At 38.7% G+C, this 22,928-nt stretch overlaps 1 protein-coding gene across 2 annotated transcripts in view; it reads right to left on the bottom strand.

The window, feature by feature from the left end:
• KIAA0825 (KIAA0825 ortholog) overlaps nt 1–12,159 on the bottom strand; it is a 397,136-nt gene extending 384,977 nt beyond the window's left edge. For both annotated transcript variants that reach the window (XM_013965785.2, XM_018050038.1), the window contains exon 1: nt 12,018–12,159. The gene's annotated coding sequence lies outside the window, so the exon portion shown is untranslated. The remainder of the gene's footprint in view (nt 1–12,017) is intronic.

The following is a 22,928-nucleotide window of genomic DNA, read 5'->3' as shown; positions in this document are numbered from 1 at the left end:
TGCTGGAAACTGCAAACAAAATTTAGAGAACATTTTAACAAAAGTATTTAATGCCATGGTAGGAACTTTAATTGATTTATAAACTTACTCTTCAAAGTCTCAAAAATTTCTAAAATCCAAACAGAAAAAATATATACAGCCATGCTTGTTATTTTTATCAGCATCAACCTAACTATAAAAATTTACAGGCTGGTTATTTTGTGCATATACAAGCATATTTGTACTTTTTGAGAATATATCTTCTATTTAGATTGGTAGATTTTATAAACTCTTAGAGGCAATTATGAATTACACGAATATGTACAACATATTCTGAGTATACTACTCTCTGCAGGCTCTAAATTTATTTAAAATATTTTATGATGTTATATTCTACTTCAGAATATTTTTTACATCACCAAGACCAAGTAATTTTACCATGTATGCTGCAGTTTGTCATTCAATTTACAATAGTACTCGCAATATCACAATTCACGCAATATCACAATTCACAATATCACTATCGGAGAAGGAAATGGCAATCCACTCCAGTACTCTTGCCTGGAGAATCCCACGGAGGGAGGAGCCTGGCAGGCTACAGTCCATGGGGTCACAGAGTCAGACACGACTGAGCAAGTTCACTTTCACTTCACAGTATCATGTGTTTCACATTTTACAGAATGAACTTCTGAATGCTTTACTTTGATCCCGTATATTAGACAAGAAACTTGAACCATTATTGGAATTGATCTTTTTACTAGAAATATACAATGATACTGAAGTAAAACTGCATCGTTGAAGAGCTGGTAAAGTTCTTTTAACAGAGACAATACAGTAACAGTTACTGTTTCACCTTCCATACATGCACAAGAAAACCTGAAACTGAATATGAGTGGAATTAATTTAGTACAGTCACTCGATCTAAATGAAAAGTCACATTTCACAGTGTGTGTGTGTGTGCTCAGTCGCTTAGTCATGTCCAATTCTTTGCGACCCCATGGACATAGCCTGGCAGGCTCCTCTGTCCATGGGATTTCTCAGGCAAAAATACTGGAGAAGGGTGCCACTTCCTTCTCCAGGGGATCGTCCTGAGCCAGGGATCGAACTTGCATCTCCAGTGGCTCCTGCACTGGCATACAGATTTCTTATTATTTATTTCAGCTGTGCTGGTTCTTCGTTGCTGTCTGGGCTTTTTCCTAGTGGTGGGAGGCAGGGTTCGCACTGTGGTCGCTTCTCTCATTGTGGAGCACAGGCTCAACAGTTGAGGTGCGCAGGCTTTGTTGCTCATCTTCCCAAACCAGGGGTCAAACCTATGTCTCCTGCATTGGCACAGAGTGGTACACAAATGTACCTTCTGCAGTGAAGCATCAATTACGAAAAAGTCATATTTTCAGGCACGGTCTGAAAATAAGACTGCGCAATAGATGCTGATGCTTCTATGTCTTCTTGTTTTCATGTGGTCTGTGATATCACTACAGCCTCCACAGTGTGGGTTACACATTTAATTCTTGTTGGCAAGTCAAATGAAATTTAGTACTACTAACCGATGAATGTTCAGTTATTTTCCTTCTCTCCCCCCTCCCAAATCACTGTCACCAAAAATGGTTGTTACAAAATCACTGTCACCAAAAACGGTTGTTACAAAATCACTGTCACCAAAAACGGTTGTTACAAAATAAAAAATGTGTTATCCAACAATAAAACAAATAGTTGTAGATTTATATCATATGATACATAATAAAATCCTTATAGCAATATAAAGCTGGTATTGTATTCACTCCATGGTAAAATTGAATACAGGGTGAGAAATGTGCAGCCCACAGGCCAAAGCACAGGCTTAGCACAACTGGTTTTGCATCAAGTGGCCAGCAGAGCCGGCAGCCCGGAGCATTCTGCCACTGCCCCCCCTACTGAGCTCCAAAGGAGCTAGCTGATCTAACTGCTGGAGAGCATTTACTTTATCAGCAAGCATCCTTCCTGCTCTCCTTGAAAAAGATGTGCTAGCTTACATTACTTCTGGAAAGGCACTGGGAAACAGAAATGGGAAGTGGCCAATCTAACCATATGTTACAGTGAGAATTCTGTTCACTGTAGTGGTGTCTCAAACATGAGGACACGCCAGGATGGAGACAAGCAAGGTGCAGGTCTATCAAAACCTATCCTGGTTTATTTATGCATAACTATCAAATAAGGCTTTATTCAAAAATAAAAACTCTGAGACAAAAGCTAAACTGATGAAATACTGAGATGAAAGGTATAAGGTGGGACTATTCCTGGGCCAACTGAATATATAATGTGATGTCAGTTCATGGGATCTTTTACATCTTTTTAAAAATTATTGATTTACTTATTTTTGGTTGCACTGGGTCTTCTTTGCTGCATGTGGGGTTTCTCCAGTTGCTGAGTTGCTGTGATAGCTTCTCTTGTTGCAGAGCACAGGCCCCAGGTGCACGGGCTCTGGTAGTTGCAGTGCGTGGGCTCAGCAGCTGGAGTTCACGGGCTCGAGTGCAGGGGCTCAGGAGTTGTGCACATGAACTTCAGTTGTGTGCGGCATGTGCACTCTTCCCGGACAAGGGATCAAACCCGTGTCCCCTGCATTGGCAGGCAGATTCCTATCCACTGTACCACCCGGGAAGTCCAGTACATGGAATATTTTCAATATCAATATAACATATATAAAATGAAACGAAACCTATGAAAAACGAAAATCCAGCTTTGTATGGCAAGAGATGGAAAGATTTCCAGAATGCTATAGCGTTTTCTTAGAAAAGTAAATTGTAAAACTATATATGTATCATGATACAATGCAATACTTTAAAAAAAAAATCAACCCCTATCCCCCTCAAAATCAGGAAGGATATTCAGCAAACCAGCAGCAGTGCTAAGCTGTGGGTAGTAGAACTAAAAAGGAACAGGGAAAAGAAAATTTTTACTCTTCATAATCTTTTTTTGTTTGAACTTATAATGAGCATGTCTTACTTTTGACGCGTTAGAAACAAAAACAAACAAATATTACAAGGCATTAGCTAATGTAGTATTAATTGAGTGGTTCAAGTAACAGATGATCCAGAAGTTCCGTAAGACATTCCCTTTGGGCAAAAGAAAAGAGAGGTCAAGTTGCCAAAGAAAAGGAAGATAAAGGTGGAAGTCCAGTGATCTCACAAAATCCATAGCCTCACAGGCCCCCCTAGTTGCAAGACACTTAATCTCTCCCTGTATATAGATTCAAATGCTTTCCAGTTCTGTGAATGATCCAACAGCTAGTGACCGGAGGATATAAGGAGCCTCAGCCAGACAGTAAATAAGAGAAGTAATTCATCAGTTTGTCTCCCGTTCATTTCTCTTTCCTTCTGCAGCCTGGGCTCTTACTAACTTCTAATTGCCGACGTGTAATCAGGTCCTCAACATGAGGTTTCTTTGTATGTAATGGGATCCTACTGCTAGACCTCAGCCACAACCGTCTGCTCCACACTCACCAACAGGGTGCCCTGGTAATGAAAATGGTGAGACCATCCCTGGAGCATATAGAGAACTGCTTTGCAGAACCAGAACAGAAAATTCACAAATGAAAACAGCGCAAGATAAAATTGGAGAGGTATGCCATGGCTAGCGGGATATGCTGAGGCCTTTTATTCTGCAGGAGGAAAATATTTGTACTTTTATTCCACAGAGAATAATGGAGTCATAAAAGGTTTTCTTCTGTTTTTCCTTACTAAGGCAGTACATGACTACTGTTTTACAAATATTTATTAAACAGGGTGTTAAGATGGTTTGGTGTAGGGTGAGAGAAGAGATGTAGGAGGATCAGTTAGAAGGACAGTGAGTTAATCCAGATGAAGGTGATGATGACTAGGAAGAGGATGGGACCGTGAGGAAAGGCAAGACAGCTTTTGAAATGACTTTCCAAGGTAAGACTAGATAAGAGTTTGGGGTCACTACCAAGGCAGGCAATTATAGCTGAGAGCACAACCAGGCAGGTGTGACATGTCCCAGGCATTAGAAGCTTGGACTTTAGACCCAAGTCATCAGAGACACCAGACAAAACTAGAGTCATGCTAAAGGCCAGAAAATGTGTGGATATGTTGTCAGAAAGTAGCAAAGGGTAAAATCCAGGGTGAGGCTCTTCCTTGGCAATAAAAAAAAAATGACCAATTACAACAGAAAGAGCTAAGAGAGGTAGGTATCATACAGAGCAGGGCATCTTGTTGACAATGCCTCTCACAGTCTTGTGGATGGCAGCCACAGATACCAGGCAGGGCATGCCCAAAGCAGCCTTCAGGAAGCGAGCTGGGGAGTGGGTGACTACAAGGGTTGCCAATAAGATTTTCTGCTTGGTTGGGCCACAGGACAGGCCAGGGCGGTCAGATGAGGCTATTGGGGAATTTACATAGGAAGGGCTAAATTATTACAAAGCAATTCTGAAATTTTATCCTAGATAACAGAACGGTAGTTTATGAATAGATTTTTTAAAAAAAACTTAGGAGGAAAATGTTAACAGAATGCACAACAAAACAATTTTCAGTTCAGTTCAGTTCAGTCGCTCAGTCGTATCCGACTCTTTGCAACCCCATGAATCATAGCATGCCAGGCCTCCCTGTCCATCACCATCTCCTGGAGTTCACTCAGACTCACGTCCATCGAGTCAGTGGTGCCATCCAGCCATCTCATCCTCTGTTGTCCCCTTCTCCTCCTGCCCCCATTCCCTCCCAGCATGAGAGTCTTTTCCAATGAGTCAACTCTTCGCATGAGGTGGCCAAAGGACTGGAGTTTCAGCTTTAGCATCATTCCTTCCAAAGAAATCCCAGCGCTGATCTCCTTCAGAATGGACTGGTTGGATCTCCTTGCAGTCCAAGGGACTCTCAAGAGTCTTCTCCAACACCACAGTTCAAACGCATCAATTCTTCGGCACTCAGCCTTCTTCACAGTCTACCTCTCACATCCATACATGACCACTGGAAAAACCATAGCCTTGATTAGACGGACCTTAGTCGGCAAAGTAATGTCTCTGCTTTTGAATATGCTATCTAGGTTGGTCATAACTTTTCTTCCAAGGAGTAAGCGTCTTTTCATTTCATGGCTGCAATCACCATCTGCAGTGATTTTGGAGCCCCAAAATATAAAGTCTCTCATGGTTTTCATTGTTTCCCCATCTATTTCCCATGAGGTGATGGGACCAGATGCCATGATCTTCGTTTTCTGGATGTTGAGCTTTAAGCCAACTTTTTCACTCTCCACTTTCACTTTCATCAAGAGGCTTTTGAGTTCCTCTTCACTTTCTGCCATAAGGGTGGTGTCATCTGCATATCTGAGGTTATTGATATTTCTCCCGGCAATCTTGATTCCAGCTTGTATTTCTTCCAGTCCAGTGTTTCTCATGATGTACTCTGCATAGAAGTTAAATAAGCAGGGTGACAATATACAGCCTTGACGTACTCATTTTCCTATTTGAAACCAGTCTGTTATTCCATGTCCAGTTCTAACTGTTGCTTCCTGACCTGCATACTGATGATTTTGAACGGATTATACAAATTGGTAACGTCCAGAATAGAGACGCAGCAGATATATGAGTGGAACACATGGGAAAACATAGTGCTTGTAATGTCACACTGAAGTCCAGGAGACCAAAACTCAGAGAGTATCTTTCAAACTTTTTGAATTATGACCTAAAAGGTTCAAACAAAATGCATTGCAATCTAATGTGTAGGTGTACACACATATCTTAAACGAAAGTCTCATGAAACACTGCTTCTCTTGCTTTGATCTATTCCATTTCATCCTATTTTATTCCTTTTTACTACTTCTTTTTATTCTTTTTTACTACTTCTTCTTGGAAGGACTGAGGTTGAAGCTGAAGCTACAATATTTTGGCCACCTGATGTGAACAGCTGGCTCATTGGAAAAGACCCTGATGTTGGGAAGGATTGAGGGCAGGAGGAAAAGGGGACGACAGAGGATGAGATGGCTGCATGGCATCACCGACTCAATGGACATGAGTTTGGGTGAACTCCAGGAGTTGGTGACGGACAGGGAGGCCTGGAGTGCTGCAGTTCATGGGGTCGCAAAGAGTCGGACACGACTAAGTGACTGAACTGAACTACTTCTTTCTTTTAATGTTGCCCATAGGCTCTAAATTGATTACAGCACCTGAATTTTGGCTTAGAGATTTTTAGATTAAACAGACTTTTGTGGTTATTTTGTAGAATCATCTGCACAGATATGACTGATAAATCCAAAAGATATATTCTTTGAGAAAAGGTAAAAAAAAAAATGAGAGAAAAGCAGAAAAATTAAAGACTGGCTTGGGAACCACTGATGGGTGGAGAGGACAAATAAGAAAGTTGGGTCACAGGATAGAAAAACACTAGTACTAAAGAGGACAGTGTTGCCAGAAGGAAGGGGGGTCAACAAAAGCTCTTTTCAATTCACGTATTCGCCACTACTGCAGCGGTTCTCCAGGGGTACTCGAGGACACTAGTTTAAGTAGAATCACTTTGGCCATTTGTTAAAAATTCAAACACCCAGGTGGGCCTCATCCCAGGCCTAATGAACTGAACTTTCTGGGTATGTGTCCCAGAATTGACAATTTAAAAGTTTCCCAGGATAGTCTTTTCACCGACTATTTTTATCTTAGTGCCTTCCACAAATGAGATTTCAAAGTGGTACTTTTCAGGAACATGCAGCCTCACTTCACACATTAGATGCAATCTTAAATAGCTGTTAAGTGAGTGCCTGCACACTAAACCATTATTCCCCTAAAGACTATCATGATTAACTGTATGTACAACATCAGAACAATGTCCAAAAGAAAACAAGCAGCTTCTGAAGCATTCAGCCTTTAGACACTTTATTCTGACTGTTCTGTAATACTTCTCCAAGTGGTTGGCCAAATGGGCATACAAGCCTCATTCATTAGTTTTATTTCGTTTAAAAGCAGACACTGCATTTAAAAATTCACTATGCCGTCACGTTTCATGTTGATTTTGAATTGAGTGCACTGGACTTAACTAGTTAAGTACCACAATGAAGTGGTGTTTAGGAGAACTCACAGGCAGAAAGTGCCGCAAGGAGAGAGTTTGCAGAAAATACAGAAACTAAAATTTATGATTTGGACTCTAACAGTAAAGATATCCCTTTACATGGTAAGCCCTGCTAACAAAAATATTTGCCAGTTTATTACCAAGTATGAGATGAGACTTTATTCTACTCTTTAAGATGGGAATCATAACTAACAACATCCACAGCAGAAAACATTTATCACTCATATCAGGTGATATCAGGTTCTGTTTTAAAAACTTGCCATGGATTAACTCGTTTCATCTTCACAACAACCCTGTGAAGTAAGTACAGTTTTAGATCTCATTCCCAGAAGATGAAGCTGAGATAAAGAGAGCTACGTAACTTTCTTGGGGTCCTATAGCTAGAAATAGGACCTGAGGTTCACACATAGGCAGTCTGTCTAGAGTCTGCATTCAAAGGGAGTGTGCTACAATGTGATCGTGAGAAAGTCTCAGATGTAGAAGTAGCTAGCTGCCCAGTAGAAATACTTGCTGTTTATGGTCTAGGGTGGTTTTTTTTTTTTTTTTTTTTTTCAGTTCTCTATACAAGTGATTTCCAGATAGCTTGGATCCCTATTTACATTTAGTTATTAATTTTTTTATGATGCACTTTATATATAAGAGGAATACTCAAGATAGCATATAAGATGTGATACTGGGGTGGAGTCTGAGAGTCTGCATTTCTGAAAAGTTCCCAGGTAATGGTGATACCGCTGGCTTGGGGACCGCACTTTGAGTAGTGGGGGCTTAGGGTGTGAGATCTGGGGTAACAATGCTAGTGGTGGAATTCTAGCTCTGTTACTTACTAGTTTTATAATGTTCTCCTTGTGTGCCTCTACCATATCTATAAAATACTGAGATCAATACAGTGTTGTTATGAGGGTTACATGAGATAATCCATGGATACTATTTAGAACAGCTGCTGGAATGCAGAAAATACTGTAAATACTATCTCTTTATTATAGAAAACTATTAAAAGCATATATTGTATCATATTAGAAAGCCATTTACAGAATTGACTGACGTAGCAAAACAATAAATAAATCCTTATCATTTTTTCAAGTCACTAAAATATCACTGTACACTGAAGGACATTTAATACACGTTAGACCCAGTATCCAACTTTACTAATTACATAAATCTGAAACTGTTCTAAATGAACTGGTGTGAAGGCTTTGGCCTATGTTATTTAAAGAGATTATTTTGTTTCTATGCCAGAAAGCTTTTTCTACTTTGTAGGTGTGCACTGAGTTCCAGCTCATTTATTCAAATAGCTTTCTTTGAATTTAGAAAGAGATATTTTTGTTCTAAAAATTTATTTTAATTAAATAGAAATCAAAACTGGTATTAGTATGAACAATAATAATGACTTTAAACATTTGTTCAAGTAAGAGCACTAGTATAGTTTAGATAAATTTGGAAGAGTTAGCCAAATCCTTCACAGACAACTTTATACATTTTCACACCACTATACAATGCAGCCTAATTACCTCATGCTAGAATCACAATGGTGATATCACTCACCTAGAACTAGACATCCTGGAATGCAAAGTCAAGTGGGCCTTAGGAAGCATCACTATGAACAAAGCTAGTGGAAGCGTTGGAATTCCTATTTGGGATTTGGAATTCCTATTACAAATCTGGAATTCCTATTAGGATTTGAGCTATTTCAAAGCCTAAAAGATGATGCTGTGAAAGTGCTGCACTCAATATGTCAGCAAATTTGGAAAACTCAACAGTAGCCACAGGACTGAAAAAGATCAGTTTTCATTCCAATCCCTAAGAAAGGTAATGCCAAAGAATGTTCAAACTACCAAACAATTGCACTCATCTCACACGCTAGCAAAGTAATGCTTAAAATTCTCCAAGCCAGGCTTCAACAGCGCATGAATCGTAAACTTCCAGATGTTTTGGAAAAGGCAGAGAAACCAGAGATCAAATTGCCAACATCTGTTGGATCATTGAAAAAGCAAGAGAGTTCCAGAAAAACATCTATTTCTGCTTCATTGACTACAACAAAGCCTTTGACTGTGTGGATCACAACAAACTGTGGAAAATTCTTTAAAAGATGGGAATACCAGGCCACCTGACCTGCCTACTGAAAAATCTGTATGCAGGTCAAGAAGCAACAGTTAGAACTGGACATGGAACAACAGACTGGTTCCAAATCGGGAAAGGAGTATGTCAAGGCTGTATGTTGTCACCCTGCTTATTTAACTTATATGCAGAGTACATCATGTGAAATGCTGGGCTGGAGGAAGCACAAGCTAGAATCAAGATTGCCAGAAGAAATATCAATAACCTCAGATATGCAGATGACACCACCCTTAAGGCAGAAAGTGAAGAAGATCTAAAGAGCCTCTTGATGAAAGTGAAAGAGGAGACTGAAAAAGTTGCCTTAAAGCTCAACATTCAGAAAACTAAGATCATAGCATCTGGTCCCATCACTTCATGGCAAATAGAAGGGGAAACAATGAAAACCGTGAGAGACTTTATATTTGGGGGCTCCAAAATCATTGAAGATGGTGACTGCAGCCGTGAAATTAAAAGACGCTTACTCCTTGGAAGAAAAACTATAACCAACTTAGACAGCAGGTTAAAAAGCAGAGACATTAGTTTACCAACAAAGGTCCATCAAGTCAAAGCTTTGGTTTTTCCAGTAGTCATGTATAGATGTGAGAGTTGGACCATAAAGAAGGCTGAGTGCCAAAGAACTAATGGTTTTGAACTGTGGTGTTGGAGAAGACTCTTCAGAGTCCTTGGACTGCAAGGAGATCCAACCAGTCCATCCTAAAGGAGATCAGTCCTGGATGTTCATTGGAAGGACTAATGCTGAAGCTGAAACTCCAATACTTTGGCCACCTGATGCAAAGAACCGACTCATTTGGGAATGATTGAAGGCAGGAGGAGAAGGGGGTGACAGAGGATGAGATGGCTGGATGGCATCACCAACATGGTGGACATGAGTTTGAGTAAGCTCCAGGAGTTGATGATGGACAGGGAAGCCTGGCATGCTGCAGTCCATGGGATCACAAAGAGTCAGACCACGACTGAGCGACAAACTGAACTGAACTGAGGAACAGTAAAAGCTGGAGAGTCAGTGAAGGAGGAGATATAAACTATGAAGTCTTATATTTGGGGTTGGCCAATATATTTGAGTCAGCCAGAAAAGATCAATAAGTAATTTGCCTCTCTTTCCACTTTTCATTTCTCTAACATGGGTGATAAAAAAGACAACTGTGAGACAGATTCTGATGTTTATTTTTCTAAATTAAAACCATATTCAGCATATGACCTGCCCAGTGAGATCATGACAGATTAGAATCAAGGAAATGGGTGGAATTATTTTTCTCTCCTCTTTCCCTTCTCTCTCTCCCTGCAGAATGGAGTAAGGAAGGCTCCATGCTCCTCCTTGAATGTCCAATGGGGTACAAGAATTTTTTTTTTTTTTTAAAACATTCAATACAACACAACAGATTTTTACTTTATATTTGCTTTCTAAACAAGTATTACCTTGAAAAAAAAATCACATTTACCCCCCAAATCTGCATAAAAGTATTTATATAAAAGGCTGGCGTATGGAAAAATTTAAGGTAGAGTTACCTATACTTAATTATACTGAATAAGGATACTTCTATTGAAATAATTGTCAGGATTAACTTGTACTCCAAGTGAAAAAACAATCACCTGTGGGAATTATGATTCTTAATATCTAGGGATGATAATCAACAAAATTGGGTAGTTTGGGTTAGAGGAACAAGAACACAATTATACCAACATGATATTTTGTCATTTGGGCTTACAATGGTCTGAATCAAAATCTTGAAAAACAGAAATTTACCAAATGCCTAAGCTAACTTTTTCCACTTACAAGGCAGGTAATAGCTGTATCTCAATACCAGAGAGTCAAGGAATTTCACTTCAGTGTGACCTATTTATGCCTCTCAGATTCATCATATGCATTTTTTAATGACCCCGAACCAAAGGAAATGTAGAAACCTATTTGAAGAGCTGACATTAAGGTTGTGACACCAGCGAAAACAACAAGAGAATCTAAAGTTAAACTGACACACAATCCCCAAATCAGTCTGTTACACTCCTAATTTAAAAAACAGTTACTATGTGAAAAAGTGATGGCATGTCAGCCTTTGCTTTGAAACCCCTGAATTTTGTCATTTGGTGTTTGTGTCACAACCTTAATATTATTTAAATATACTTTTAATATCTATTATTTAAAAAATATCTTTGAATTGAAGATACTCTGAAGCTTTGAAGAAGTCAACCTCAAAGCAGTGCATTCCTAGCATGCCACTTTTATTAGAAGTGGTGCATAAAACATTTCCTGTTGACAAATCTAATTCATTAAAAGGTGAGATGGATGCATTTTAAAATAACCGGCTGGCATCATTATCTGCAGCACCTTTTATAAATTATTCCTCTTTTCCCTTTTGACTGAACTTGTCACAGTTCTCTCTTTCAGAGTCTGAGTGTTATGCCTTATAGTCAATGCTTTCAACATGTTTAGACAAGTCATAAGGTAAACAAGCAGTGGTACTTTATTTTCTAGAAATGAGAAAGGGTAGCAGAAGTATTTACAGATAATTCCAGTCAATTCATTGATTTTTAGCTAAGGACAAGGAAAGTCAGCTCGTGGTAGTTTCATCTTACACAAAGGATTTAAAAATAAAACTATACTGTTTGAGGAAAAGGGAGAATTTCAAAGAAAGGAACATAAAGAGAGATGCTGGCAGCCCTGCTGCAGTATTGTGCAGAAGACTCACTTTAAAATTGAATTGTGCTTCCCCTGACATCGGAGATCAGGTACATCATAAAGCTGACAGCTGGCTGGCATGCTGCCTTCCTAAAGGAAAATGCTAACTGCATTTCTCTTGGAGGCCAAAGGAATAGAATTATAGAAGCTTTCAAGCAAACTGGGAAGATGGAGGACAAATCATTTAAAATATGATGAAAGGCATTTCTTACCTAATTTTGTTTCAGAAGATTCTGAGAATGAGCTGGTCTTCTAATCCTAATGTAGGTGGTAACTTATTTCCTTCTGAGCTGTCAGTAGAAGAGCTGCCTTTTCGTCAGTGTCTTCAGCAGCTTTTTTCCAAAATATACAAAGCACACCTATAAAATAATTAGATACAGCTTTATCACCCACATGGAGGAGGCACAGTTACAACGTTACTGATCTACATTGGCAGTGACAACACTACCGTTAAGGTACGATATACAGACCCGATGCAAGAGATGCTAGAAACACATAAAGGCATCCTGAATTGGGGCACCTTAAAAAAGCTTATTAACAAGATGACTCATAGATTATTGGCACATGGATAACAGATGCACCTTACAAATATGCACAAAGTATCCCTGTTATTATCATTGAGTTTTCAAATGTTCCTAAAGAAATGTAGATCACAGACAGTAAGGGATGGCTGCACCATATGAATCAAGCAATACCTTGCAATACAATTATAGCTTTCTTGTTTAATTACCAGTTGCCTCAGAACTGTTTCTTAAAGCCATATTTGGGACATCCCTGGAGGTCCACTGGTTAAGATTCCAAGTTTCCAATATAGGGGGCTTGGGTTCGATTCCTAGTCAGAGAACTAAGATTCTACATGCTGCATGGTGAGGCCAAAATATTACAAAATAAGTTTTAAAGTTAAAATTTAAAAAAAGCCATTTCCCCACTCTTCTAGGTTATCTTGATAAAGTAGATTCTGCCTCAGCTGATCTGGGATCAGGACCTGAGATTCTGTGTTTCTAATAACCTCCCAAGTCAAGTCACCAAAGAGGTGAGTCTGTGGTCTAAACATTCGCTAGTGAGGTTCTATCAATCTATCTGACTTTGCCTGCACCAAAATACACTGCAGTTATTCTTGTTTTTTGGCCCTCTGTCTCTCTATATAACTTTTAAATCTTTTGTTAAGTCTCCTCCCCTCAAAAATACACATAAATTTGATTGAACTGATCCAACTGGGCACCTATAAAATCTTGTTTCCCAAAGCCATGTGTATTACATATCATTCCATTTATTGAGGTCCTATTGTCACAAAATAATGCTTTATTATTTCCTCATGGGAGTTTTGCACATCTCGTTATGTTAGATTTATTCCCAGGAACTTCATATTTTGAATGTTACTAATATCTCTTTGCAAGGGCTTTTTCATGTTTTGTTTATATTTGTGTAATTTTGTACATTGATATGTTTACCCAGGATATCCGTAAAACTCTTACTACATTTTTCTGTAGCTTGACATCATGAACATTTCAAAATCTATAATTATTTCTTTATCTTGCCTTACTAAAAGGAAAAGAAAAGAAGTCAAACAGTAAACATATTATTTAATAGAAAAAAAAAAAGCTATTTGATGATTTGTGATCAGCCAAAATGATCTCTCCAGTAGGCTTGAAAGTGAAAGTGAAGTCACTTAGTCATGTCCAACTTTTTTGTGACCCCATGAACTGTAGCCTAGCAGGCTCCTCCACCTGTAGGGTTCTCCAGGCAAGAATATTAGAGTGCGTTGCTATTTCCTTCTCCAGGGGATCTTCCCATCCCAGGGATCGAACCCTGGTCTCCTGCATTGCAGGCAGACACTTTACCCTTTGAGCTACCTCAACTATAAAATTAATATGAAGAAGGCTCTGGATATTTATCTCAATATTTATTGATTGTTCTCATACTTCTTGCCTTTCCTGGTATCTGAAATACAAGTGCTTAAATGTTAGTAATATCTATTATCCCAAGCTGATATCCAGCTAATACTTCATCAGAAACAGACGAAAACCTTCATGGACAACTTGGCCAGTCTAGGAATTAAATTTGAACAATATAGAAAACAGAGGAATTCTAACGAGAGACATGGTTCAGTTTGGTTAAAGAACTAAGTGGAGATGCCCACTCTAGGGAGCCATTATAGAGATACAACATATTACCTATACTCCATATCTGAAATCACAAGATTTCATGGAAAACCGTAAATAACTGAAATTGCTTTCCTGATGACAATGTCAGCCTGTAGAGTGAATTGTCCTTCAATGATAACTTTCAACAACTTGACCAAGGGAAAAAAATCAAGACTTACTTTTCTAGAAACTGTCAACATTGGTAATATTGCTTACCTGAAAGAATCTAAGTGTACACAGGTAAAAGAAAATGTAAACCCAAAGGGAAATGTGGGGTACAGAATCAGGTAAAGAAAGAGAAAGAGGCAGTAACTAAAATAATAATAACCACTACAATTCAGTTCAGTTCAGTCGCTCAGTCGTGTCCGACTCTTGGCGACCCCATGAATCGCAGCACGCCAGGCCTCCCTGTTCATCGCCATCTCCCGGAGTTCACTCAGACTCATGTCCTTCGAGTCTGCGATGCCATCCAGCCATCTCATCCTGTCGTCCCCTTCTCCTCCTGCCCCCAATCCCTCCCAGCATCAGAGTCTTTTCCAATGAGTCAACTCTTCGCATGAGGTGGCCAAAGTACAACAAACTGTTCTTTAAAAATGGGTTTATAATCCACCAAAAATATAACTATGAAGAAACATGGCAATGCAGAATGGCATCTCCAGTTCAATGGACATGAGTCTGAGCAAACTCTAGGAGATTGTGAAGAACAGGGAAGCTTGGCGTGCTGCAGTCCATGGGGTCACAAAAGGTCGGAAACGACTGAGTGACTGAACACACAGAAAATCCTGAAAAGAACAGATGAGAGCAGGACCCAAGAAGATGTGGTATGTATATACAAAGGAATGTTATTCAGCCATAAACAGAATGAAATAATGCCATTTGCAGGAACATGGATGGACCTAGAGATTCTCATATTAAGTCAAAGAAAAATAATCAAATCGGTTACACGTGGAATCTAAAAAAATGATACAAATGAAGTTATGCACAAAAACAAAAATAGATTAACAGAATTTGAAAACAAATTTACAGGTACCAAAGGGGAAAGGTCGAGGTAGGGGAGGAACAAATCAGGAGTTTGGGATTAAAATATACACACTACTATATATAAAACAGAGTACTAGGAAAGGTAGCATGGGTGCCCCATAGAAAAATCTGCCTCATTCTGGCTTCAGCAGACTTCCAGCATAATCATGGTTACCCACCTATTCACTCTAAAGCAAACTGTACCATTAAATTGGTGCCATCCAAATGTAGTTTCTAGGCAGCTTTTGGACTTGCTTCTTTGTAATATGAATGCACAGCCAAGGACTATCGGGCATTCGAAGAAAATTGTTTTGCTTTGTGTTCATATCTGAAACCAATCTAAAAGAAAAATGTGCCCCAAAAGATGCAGGTGAGACAAACCTTAGAGCTAGACAAAATTGAAAGACACAACCATTTTAGTCACCCAGTCACCCATAAATAGACCAAAGGAAGATAACAATTTGAGCTGTATTGATATCTGGTAAGAAAACTAGGACCCTGTTGTATTCTAGCCGAGAGGTGCGCTTATCGATATCAACCACAATTCAATGAGTACAGAGGTTCTTCCAGAGTGGAGGAGATCACCAGAACTTTGCAGAGGGGGCTCAGTGGTCCTTGAGTGGTGAGTGATGCCAGCCTTCTGCAGTGTTTCACTGGAAGTGATGGCCTTACAACAGGGAGCAAGCACAGAGAGTCAACAGCTCTATTAATCCAAGTTATGTTCACCCTTGGGGCAAGCACATTTTTGACTATGACTAAGAGTATGTCCAATGGAGGCCTGAGAGGAACAAAGCTACCCGCATATTGCTGAGGCTGAACAGAGCACAGAGGAAATGTGAAAGAGTTCAGTAGAAACCAAAGTGGGGAGCACTTGAAAACAATATAAATTTTAAATGTGTTCCTCTATCAATACAGAGATTCCTGAGCAGATGACAGGTAACTTACTGACTTGAAGTGTTTGTGCACGTTCACTGTCTGGCCATCAGCTTATCATTTAAGCTTCACAGAGACAGACAGGCAAGTCCCAGAAATCCAAATGTAAAACTAATTATAAGAATCTCAAAAAGAAATAAAGAAAAAGTGCATAAGTGGCTACCTATCACAAGGGAAATAGATGTCACTGATTTAGCCAAATTACTAAGCAAAAAAACAAGCAAATACAGCAGTAAAAGAGAGAAAAAAAAAAAAAAAAACTCAGAATCCAGAGTTGCCACAATATATGATCTAAAATATCTACTTTTCAACAAGATATTGCGAGATATGTAAGGAGGGTAAAAGTGGCCAATAGAAACTGGGTATCTCAAATCACAGCAGGATCCTCTACGATCCACCTCCCAGAATACTGGAAACAAAAGCAAAAATAAACAAATGGGATCTAATTAAAATTAAAAGCTTCTGCACAACAAAGGAAAATATAAGCAAGGTGAAAAGACAGCCTTCAGAATGGGAGAAAATAATAGCAAATGAAACAACTGACAAACAACTAATCTCAAAAATATGCAAGCAACTTATGCAGCTCAATTCCAGAAAAATAAACGACCCAATCAAAAAATGGGCCAAAGAACTAAATAGACATTCTCCAAAGAAGACATACGGATGGCTAACAAACACATGAAAAGATGCTCAACATCACTCATTATTAGAGAAATGCAAATCAAAACCACAATGAGGTACCACTTCACGCCAGTCAGAATGTCTGCGATACAAAAATCTGCAAGCAATAAATGCTGGAGAGGGTGTGGAGAAAAGGGAACCCTCCTACACTGTTGGTGGGAATGCAAACTAGTACAGCCACTATAGAGAACAGTGTGGAGATTCCTTAAAACATTGCAAATAGAACTGTCTTATGACCCAGCAATCCCACTGCTGGGCATACACACCGAGGAAACCAGAATTGAAAGAGACACATGCACCCCAATGTTCATCGCAGCACTGTTTATAATAGCCAGGACATGGAAACAACCTAGATGTCCATCAGCAGATGAATGGATAAGAAAGCTGTGGTACATATACACAATGGAGTATTACTCAGCCGTTAAAAAGAATGCATTTGAATCAGTTCTGATGAGATGGATGAAACTGGAGCCGATTATACAGAGTGAAGTGAGCCAGAAAGAAAAACACCAATACAGTATACTAACACATATATATGGAATTTACAAAGATGGCAATGACGACCGTGTATGCAAGATAGCAAAAAAGACACAGATATGTATAAAGGACTTTTGGACTCAGAGGGAGAGGGAGAGGGTGGGATGATTTGGGAGAATGGCATTGAAACATGTATAATATCATGTAAGAATCGAATCACCAGTCTATGTCCGACGCAGGATACAGCATGATGGGGGCTGGTGCACGGTGATGACCCAGAGAGATGTTATGGGGAGGGAGGTGGGAGGGGGGTTCATGTTTGGGAACGCATGTACACCCATGGTGGATTCATGTCAATGTATGGCAAAACCAATACAGTATTGTAAAGTAAAAAAAAAGTAAAAAATGAAAAAAAAAAAAAAAAAGAAACTGGGTATCTCTAGGTATTAAATTTAAACACAGTCTTTAAAGCAGAATCATAAACACATTCAATGAACTTCAAAGGTAACCACACTTAAAAAAAAAACAAAATGAAAGTAAAGCAATGATGAACAAAAAAATGAAATTCTCAATAATGAGAAAAAATGTTGGAAAACAACTAAGTGGAAATTTTAGACTTGAAAAGTATATTAAGTGAAAATTCACTTTAGGAACTTGACAACACATTCAAGATGACCTAAAAGATTAGTGAATTTAAGAGTGCTGTGCTTAGCAGCTCAGTCGTGTTCGACTCTGCGAGCAAATGGGCTGTAGTCTTCCAGGCTCCTCTGTCCATGAGGGACTCTCCAGGCAAGAATATTGGCGTGGGTTGACATGCCCTCTCCAGGGGATCTCCTGAATACAGGGATCAAACCCAGGTCCCCTGCACTGCAGGAGGATTCTTTACTGTCTGAGCCATCAGGGAAGCCCAAGAATACTGGAGTGGGTAGCCTATCCCTTCGCCAGGGGATCTTTCTAAGCCAGCAATCAAACCTGGGCCTCCTGAATTTCAGGTGGATTCTTTACCAGCTGAGCTACCAAGGAAGACAAGTGGATTTAAAATCAGTTCAGCCAGTTGCTCAGTTGTGTCCAACTCTTTGTGACCCCACGGACTGCAGCACGCCAGGCCTCCCTGTCCATCACCAAATCCCAGAGCTTGCTCAAACTCATGATAGAGTCGGTGATGCCATCCAACCATCTCATCCTCTGTCGTCTACTTCTCCTCCTAACTTCAATCTTTCCCAGTGAGTAAGTTCTTCACATCAGGTGGCCAAAGTATTGGAGTTTCAGCTTCAATATCAGTCCTTCCAATGAACACTCAAGACTGATCTCCTTTAGGAGGAACTGGTTGGATCTCCTTGCAGTCCAAGGGACTCTCAAGAGTCTTCTCCAACACCAGAGTTCAAAAGCATCAATTCTTGGGCGCTTAGCTTTCTTTATGGTCAAATTCTCACATCCATACGTGACTACCGGAAAAACCATAGGTTTGACCAGACACACCTTTGACAGCAAAGTAATGTCTCTGCTTTTAAATATGCTGTCTAGGTTGGTCATAGCTTTTCTTCCAAGGAGCAACAGCCTTTTAATTTTATGGCTGCAGTCACCATCTTCAGTGATTTTGGAGCCCAATAAAATAAAGTCTCTCACTGTTTCCACTGTTTCCCCATCTATTTACCATGAAGCAATAGGACTGGATCCCATGATCTTCATTTTCTGAATGCTGAATCTTAAGCCAACGTTTTCACTCTCCTCTTTCACTTTCATCAAGAGGCTCTTTAGATCTTCTTCACTTTCTGCCATAAGGGTGGTATCATCTCCGTATCTGAGGTTATTGATGTTTCTCCCAGCAATACTGATTCCAGCTTGTGTTTCATCCAGCCCAGCGTTTCTCATGATGTACTCTGCATATAAGTTAAATAAGCAGGGTGACAATATACAGCCTTGATGTACTCCTTTTCCTATTTGGAACCAGTCTGTTGTTCCATGTCCAGTTCTAACTGTTGCTTCTTGACCTGCATACCAATTTCTCAGGAGGCAGGTCAGGTGGTCTGGTATTCCCATCTCTTTCAGAATTTTCCAGTTTGTTGTGATCCACACAGTCAAAGGCTTTGGCGAAGTCAATAAAACAGAAGTAGATGTTTTTCTGAAACTCTCTTGCTTTTTTGATGATCCAACGGATGTTGGCAGTTTGATCTCTGGTTCCTTTGCCTTTTCTAAATCCAACTTGAACATCTGAAAGTTCACAGTTCACGTACTGTTGAAGCCTGGCTTGGAGAATTTTGAGCATTACTTTGCTAGAGTGTGAGATGAGTGCAATTGTTTGGTACTTTGAACATTCTTTGGCATTGCCTTTCTTAGGGATTGGAATGAAAGCTGACCTTTTCCAGTCCTGTGGCCAGTGCTGAGTTTTCCAAATTTGCTGGTATATTGAGTGCAGCACTTTGACAGCATCATTGTTTAGGATTTGAAACAGCTCAGCTAGAATTCCATCACCTCCACTTTGTTTATAGTGATGCTTCCTCTGGCCAACTTGACTTCGCATTTCAATACGAATTTAAAATAGATGCATATAAATAGAACAAAGAGAAAAAATAGTTTTTAAAGAATGAGCAAAGACTCAGATATTTTGGATAATCATAACCATATCAAAAAGCATGCAATGAGTATCTCAGAAAAAAAAGAGACACAAAAAGAAAAACTATATATGAAAAAATAAAGGATTAAAAAACATACCAAATTTGTAAAAACATTCATGTACTTACTCATCAAAAGCTCAACTGATCCCACGCAGGACAAATGTAAAGAGATGGATATTCAGACATAATCAAACCACTGATGAACAAACAGAAAATCTAAAAGCAGCAAGGGAAAAGTAAATGCTCACATATATGTGAACATCCATGAAACAATGGAGGCCAGAAGTCAGTGAAATGAGAAATTCAAAATGCTGAAAGAAAAAACTGTCCACTAAGTATCCTATATTGAGAATAACTACCTTTAAATTGAAGGCAAAATTGAGCCATCACTTTAAAACTGAAGATAAAATAAAGACTGAGAATTTGTTGCTAACAGATCTGTATAAGAAAATATTAAGGGAAATCCTTCAAGCTGAAAGGAAATGACATCAGATGGTAACCTAAATCCAGAGTAATAAACAGAGTTCCAGAAATGGCAAAATGTGGGCTAATAGAAAGACTCTCTAAAATGTTACCTCATTTCTTTTAACTGAACTCTTTAAAAGACATAAATTGCATAAAGCAATAACTATAATAATGCATTGTTTATTTTAAAACATGTAGAGATGTAATACACATGATAATACTAGAAATGGGAAAAAGGAATAAAACTATGCTGGAACAAAATTTCTCTATTTTATGAAAATATAGTTGATATTAAATGCTTAAGCTTGTTCTGGTAAATTAAGATGTAGATTATTTTCCTCTAGCGCAAACATTAAGAAAATAACTTTTTTAAAGGTAAAGTTTCACTAGAAATTAAAATATGACTATATTAAAAATATGAATCTAATATAAAAGAAGGCAACAAAGGTAGAGGAGAGAAATAAGAAAGATGAGTCATATAAAAACAAAGTAATATGGAAAATGCAAACTGATCACATCCACAAATACATTAAATGTTAAAGGTTCTAAATACCTCAATTAAAAGGCAGACATTGTTAGACTAGATAAAAAAGGAAGATGCAACCACGTGTCATCTGTAACAGACATATTTTTTACTCAAAGAGAATAAATAAATTAAAAGTTAAGAGATGGAAAAGATAAGCCATGCAAACAATAAACATTAGAGTTGGAGCTACTAAAATTAGACAAAACAAGCTTCAAGAAATAGTATCTGAGAAAAATGGATATAAAAGGGTCAATACATTAGAAAGATACTATGTTTACAAATATATATGCATCCAAAGGGCTTTCCTGGTGGCTCAGCAGTAAAGAATCAGCCTGCAATGCAGGAGCCGCAGGAGCCGTAGGTTCTATCCCTGGGTAGAGAAGAGCCCCTGGAGGAGAGCATGGCAATCCACTGCAGTACTCTTGCCTGGAGGATCCCATGGACAGAGGAGTCTGGAAGGCAACAGTCCGTACGGTTGCAAAGAATCAGACACGACTGAAGTGACTTAGCACGCATGCACCTAAAACAGCGCCTCAAAATCAATGGAGCAAAACAGAGAATTGAAAGAAGAAATTTGAGACTATTTGAGAATTATAATTATATACCTAAATCCTCTGCACTAAGTAATTGATGGAATTAAACAGAATATCAGCAAAACTACAGAAGATCTGAATACTATCAATCTATGTAATCTAATTTCTACATATAGACTACTCCACTTAATCATGGCAGGATATACATCTTTTCCCAAAAGTCAATTTTTTTTTCCAAAAATAGATGATATTCCACGTCATAAAAAGTACGAATAAATTTCAAAGTAATAAGATCATAAAATGTTGTTCTATAAGTACAACAGAATTAAATCAGAAATCAATAGCATTAAAAAAAATCTTAGAAAACTCCTAATATTTGAAAATTAAAGAACATTTAAATAACAAGTCAAAAGGGAATCACAGAAGATCTTAGAAAGTATTGTTCACTAAATTATAGTGGAAACACAATGTATCACATTTTATGAGACACACAAAAAGCTGTAGAAGGAATCTGTAGCTTGAAACACATATCAAAAAAGAAGGGACTTCCCTGGTGGTAAAAGGGTTAAAATCTACCTGCCAATGCAGGGGACATGGGTCTGATCCCTGGTGCAAGAAGACTCCACATGTCAAAGGGCAACAAAGGTTGCAAGCCACAACTATTGACCCCTGCATGCCCTAGAGCCTGTGCTCAGCAACAAAAGAGGCCACCATAATGAGAAGCCTGCAGGGCAACTAGAGAATAGCCCCCACTTGCCACAATCAGCCAAAAATAAACAAATAAACAAACACAAAGAAAGGTCTCGACCAAGCAGCTTCAGATTCAGTTTCAGGGGACTTTCCTGGTGGTCCAGTGGCTAAGACTTTGCGCTACAAATGCCGGGGGGCGGTGGGGAGGGCCGCCCAGGTTCGATCCTTGATCAGGGAACTAGATCCCCACATGCTGCAGCTAAAGCACCTGCATACCACAATGAAGATTCGGTGCAGTCAAAAAAAAAAAAAGATTCAGTCTTAGAACACTAGAAGAAGAAGAGCAAATCACATGCAAAGAAGAAGGGCAACATAAAGATTACAGCAGAAATAAGTGATACAGAAAAGAGAAAAGCAATAGACAACAAAAGTCAAAATTGATTTTTGAAAATGTTAACCAAACTGCAAATACTTAGCTAGATTGAGCAAGAAAAAAAGAAAAACAGCACAAATCACCAAAATAATGAATGAAAAAGATAGCACTACTGGTCACACAGAAACTGAAAAGATTATAAAACAACACAATGAACAACCTTATGCCAAAAAAGTAGACATACAGATGAAATGGACACATATTTAGAAAGACATAAATGACCAAAACCAAATTAAGAAATGTAGAAATTGAGCAGATCTAAAACAAGTAAAGAGACTGAATCAGTAATTTAAAATCTTCCCACAAGGAAAAGCAAAGATCCAAGGTCTTCACTGGTGAATTCTATGAAATAAAAAAATAAAATAATGCCAACATTTCACAAACTCATTTAAAAAACGGAGGAAACAAACTTTTCTCATTCTATGATGATAGTGTTACCATAAAAACAAAGTCAAACAAACACATCAGAAGAAAATGAAACTGCACTAAATAATTATATTAAAAAAGAAATCTAAAATCAATATCATAACCTTCAACTGTAAGAATCTAGAAAAAGAAGAGCAAGCTAAACCTAAAGCAAGCAGAAGGAAGAAAATAACAGAGGTT

Source organism: Capra hircus, chromosome 7 (assembly GCF_001704415.2).
Source record: "Capra hircus breed San Clemente chromosome 7, ASM170441v1, whole genome shotgun sequence".
NCBI lineage: Eukaryota > Metazoa > Chordata > Mammalia > Artiodactyla > Bovidae > Capra > Capra hircus.
Note: the sequence above shows the minus strand (reverse complement) of the source record. Positions and strands in the feature narration are given on the sequence as shown.